Here is a 5,726-nt window from a genome sequence, read left to right on the forward strand (position 1 = left end):
GCCTGGACTACAGCATCTTTATAACCTCTTTTCTAATCTATGTAGCAAATGATCCAAAAGATAACTAATGCGTGGCAGTGGGGCAAGATAAGGGCCTAAGCCCCCTCTCCACCATGTTGGAACCATGGATGGACAGGCAATGGCTGCTGATGGTAAAGCTGGTTGATCTATAGGCCACAATAACTAACTCACAAGAACAGTAAAGTTACAAACATGAGTGATAACCATTACGCTGTAAGCAGGATTGAACTCTCGACGCACAGATTCTAAGTCAGACACGTTCCCATTAGCTTTCCATACCCCTGATAGGCTAACCTTTAACCCAGAGTCATCTGGATACATAACTTATGAAATGTAAAAATATATGAATGTACCTATGCGGAAGCATACATATATATATATATATATATATATATATATATATATATATATATGTGTGTGTGTGTGTGTGATATATATATATATATATATATATATATATATATATATATATATATATATATTATATAATATATATATATGTCTGTGTGTGTGTGTTTATCTATACATACATATATATATATATATATATATATATATATATATATATATATATATATATATATATATATATATATATATATATATAATATAACACACGAGCACACACATAAATAAATAAAGACAACAAAAATGGGAAAAAATGGTACAAGTGATATTAACACCTGAAATAGCAGTGTTTACTTTGGAAGAAAATTTAGTACACCGTTAAAATGGCATTGAAAACTTTTTAAATAAACGATCCAATTTCAGAGCCCATATCATCGGAGACATCCCCTACACCATATAACATCAGACGAGTGATAAAAACGTCCTCAACATCGCTGCATTATATATATGATAATAATTTCCCCCCTATTCATTTTGAGCCTAAATTATGATTAAAGCCAATTTTTTTATGTTGAAAATGTTACAATATCACGTGAATTATTGCGTCTGATTTGCCGTTCCAGGCATATTTGATTATTTTTTCAATATGGACATAGATGACATTTTTACTGTTATTTTGTTGTTAATTTCAAATTCCTTGTTATTTAAATATTTTTCATAGCAAAACAGTTTGTGTGTGTGTGTGTGTGTGTGTGTGTGTGTGTGTGTGAGAGAGAGAGAGAGAGAGAGAGAGAGAGAGAGAGAGAGAGAGAGAGAGAGAGAGAGATTTATCTTAATCAATTATCTTCCTTTCTCTTCCTCCTAACATTATTTGTCTTTCCTCTCCCCCCCCCCCCCCTTTGAAGGTATATCTCGGTCAATTCTACGCGAGTAACATTGCTTTTATTTTCAATTATTTTCTTTTTTTATTACTTCCTGGATTTTCATAACGAACAAAGATTAAAAAGTTTGATGCTGAAAAACAAACAACTTCAAATAAAAAGTCGAATTTTTAAAAGATGTTATCATTTACCTCATAACTTGAGACAAATTTGTGAACAATTAGAACGAATACTCAAGAAAGAGATGTCACTTTATATGGAGGAAAATAACACTAGCTACCCGGCAGGAACAAGCGATGAAAGGATTTAACAAGTAGGAAGCGAATTAGCAGGAAGATTTGAACCGGAGGAGAATTCCGCAAATTAGACTCAAATTACACGATACGAGAGAGAGGATCCGACAAGTTGGACACATTAGATACTAGCTAGAAAATGATTCGACAAGTTGAATGCACATTACAAGATAACAGCAGGAAAAGGATTCGACAAGTTGGATGTAGATTACCATACACATGCAGGATGAGGATTTGATAAGTTAGATACCAGTAGGATGAGTTGGATGCTGATCGCCAAACACGAGAAGGAACAGCATTCAACAAACTGGACTCAGATTACCAGATCGAAGACGATTAAACAAGTTGGACGCAGATTGCAATATACTAGTAGAAAGAGAGTTCGACAAATTGGACACATGCTAGATACCAACAGGAAGAGGATTAAACAAGGGAGACGCAGATTACCAGATATCAGCCGGAAGAGAATTCGACAAATATTAGATATCAACAAGAGGAGGATTCATTAAATTGGACGTAGATTACCAGATACCAGCATAAAAGGTCTCAACACATTAGACGAACATTAGATAGCAACAGGAGAAGGATTCAAATTGGACGCTTATTAACTTATAACATTAGGAAGCAAGTTAGACAAGTTTGGCGCAGATTACTAGATACCAGCAGGAATAGTATTTGACAAATTGAGCGTCGATTAGACACCAGCAGGAAGAAGATTCGGCAAGTTGGATGCAGATTACCAGATACCCACAGGAATAGCATTCGACAAACTGGATGCAGATTAGCTACTAGTACGAAGAGGATTTGACAAGTTGGATGCAGATAATCAGATACCAGCAAGAAAAAAGATTCGACAAGTTGGAAGCAGATTAGTTACCACCAGTAAGAGGATTTGACAAACTGGATACAGATTACCAGAAGGAAGAGGATTTGACATATTGGACACAGAGTAGACACCAGCAGAAAGAGGATTCAGCACACAAGTTGGACACAGATGACCGGATAACAATATGAAGAGGGTCCAACAAGTTGAGAAGACACAGATTACCAAGTGCATACCAGAAGGATCATGATTTCAAACGTTAAGACGAAGAGTACAAGATACCAGCAAGAATATTTCACAAGGAAGACACATTACCAGTTAGATACTTACAAGAGGAGGATTCCACAAGTTTATACTTATATTACCAGATTCCAGCAGGAACAGAATTTAACCAGTTGGACACAATTATCAAATGACATCAGATAGAGGATTCGACAAGCTGGAGGCAGATTAGATATTAGTAAGGACAGGATTCGACAAGTTGGAAGCAGATTACAGGATACCAGAAGGAAGAGGATTAGACAAGTTGGATACATAATAAATACCCACATAAGGAGGATTCGACAAGTTGGATGCAGAGTAGATACAAGCATAAAGTTATCAACAATATTGAAATGTATTAGATACCAGCTGGAAGAGAATACGGCAACTTGATATAAGATACTAACAGGATGAAGGTTTGACAAATTACATCAATTGCAAAGCATATAACAGCATAAATAGCCTGAAAGTTGGGTGTAGACTATTAGATACCAGCAGTAATAGGGGTCCACAAGTTTGCCTCAGATTACCCCATACTAGCAAGAAGAGGATTCGACAAGTTAGATGCATATTAGATACCAGCAGAAAGTGGATTAGACGAGTTGTACATAGATTGTAAGGTAAGGGCGCGACTAGTTAGAAGCAAATTAGATTCTAGCAGGATGAGGATTCGACATATTTGATAATGATTACAGGATACCATCTGGCAAATATTAGATACCAGCAGGAAGAGGATTCAACAAGTTGAAAGTAGAATACCAAATACCAGCAAGAAATTATTTTGACAAAATGGATGCAGATTAGATACCAGCAGGAAATGGACTGAAGTTAAACACACCTTAGATACTAGCAGGAAGAGGATTTGACAAGCTGGATGCAGATCACTAGATACTACCAGGAAGCGGATTGGGCAAGCTGGACATAAATACCAGAACCAGCAAGAAAAAGGGTTCCGAAGGTTAGACACAGATTACAAGGCCCCATACCAGCATGAAGAAGATTCTGAAAGTTTAACAGATAGCAGCCGGAGAAGGTTTCCTCTTTTTCGACACTTATTATTGCAGATGCAATAGGGAAAAGTATTCCAATAATTTGGTGCAAACAAGATGAAAATTTACCAACCAAACCAACTTGTACCTACTGACAAATTCTACTTTGCGTCCGGAATAATAAAGGTTGAATGTCCAGATCGTCATATAAGCAGATAAAGAATTAATAAACAGAATTTGAGACAGTTTAAAATAAGTTCAAAAACTAGTTTACATGTACAGATAAATGAAATAGGGTGAAGATATGCCCCATCAGCATTAATAGATCGGGTTTGATATGTAATGAAGATAATCAGGTGAAGTATTTTAACTAAAATACCCGAAACATTTCATTGGATCCCGAGTTTCCAAGTATGAATGTTTGAGCCTTCGGACTTTTCCCAGCACACCCGAATAAGTATTAAAAGATTAATTAGCAGTAAACTCAATTTAATCTGCCCATGTACGTGAGTTCGTACCATGGATTATTTTCCTGAGTACACACGTGCGCATGAGAACCAGCACGTGTTAGAGCACGCCATGTCTCCATCCAACATGCACTTTCTCTCTCTCTTCCCCACCAGGTGAATATCCCCTAATCCTATAATTAATCTAACGGACATATAAATATTTTTCACCTATATTGAGGATCTCTTTCAATCCAATTCATATTTCCCAGAATCTATTTTTATTCGAATTTTTCTTTTATAAATTTTACAGGCGGAGCCTCGCTTCCTGTAATTAATAGGGGAAGGGGGAGAGGGCAACCTTTGATAAAGGGGTACACAGATCACCCCCATCATTTTTCATTTTTTTGCCTCTTCTTTTGATGAAATCCCTTTGATGTCACAAATCAGATTTCTTTCAGGTGCGTATCCGTAATCTGCTGACGATCTAACCAGTTTTTATGCTTTTAATATCCTATTTATGTCCATACAGACAAACTTGCACATATATAAACACACATATTATATATATATATATATATATATATATATATATATATATATATATATATATATATATATATATATATATATATATATACGGTATACATATATGTATACATATATACGGTGTATATATATATATATATATATATATATAATATATATATATATATATATATATATATACGGTATACATATATGTATACATATATAGGGTGTGTGTATATATATATATATATATATATATATATATATATATATATATACGGTATACATATATGTATACATATATACGGTGTGTATATATATATATATATATATATATATATATATATATATATGTATATATATGTATACATATATACGGTGTGTATATATATATATATATATGTATATATTATATATATATATATATATATATATATATATATATATATATATAGATATACAACACATATGTGCATACACACACACACACACACACACATATATATATATATATATATATATATATATATATATATATAAAATCATATTTACATACATGAATACAATTTATACACATATATATGTATATCAATATAATTTATGAACACACACACACACACACTCACATATATATATATATATATATATATATATATATATATATATATATATATATATATATATATATATATATAAGAATGCGTATGTATGTATGTATGTATGTATGCATATATGTTATTCAGTCTCCTCATTTCAGAAAACAAGTTTCTTAAAACCAAATAATTCTAAACCATTCGCAATGCAGCGATTTTGGGCCATGGCCTTAAGTGATTTTATTTTTTTTTTTTCGTTTTTATTTTTCCTTTTTTCAGTTTCAGATTTCAAGCGCCGCTATAAAAGAGGGTCTAACACTGTATTCAATAACACACTTTTCATTTATCACGCTAAACGGGTCCTAACATTTTCTATATTGGCAATATCACTTTTCAGGTAAAAGGCTTGAAAATAGTTCGGGTGGTTGCTATTTCTTTTAATATTATAGGGATTTGTGTTTTATTTGAATATGTTTTTTATTTTTTCATGTGTATACTAATAAAATTCTTACTATGGCCGGAATACGTGATTAATTTTAT

This window comes from Palaemon carinicauda, chromosome 41 (assembly GCF_036898095.1).
Source record: "Palaemon carinicauda isolate YSFRI2023 chromosome 41, ASM3689809v2, whole genome shotgun sequence".
Lineage (NCBI taxonomy): Eukaryota > Metazoa > Arthropoda > Malacostraca > Decapoda > Palaemonidae > Palaemon > Palaemon carinicauda.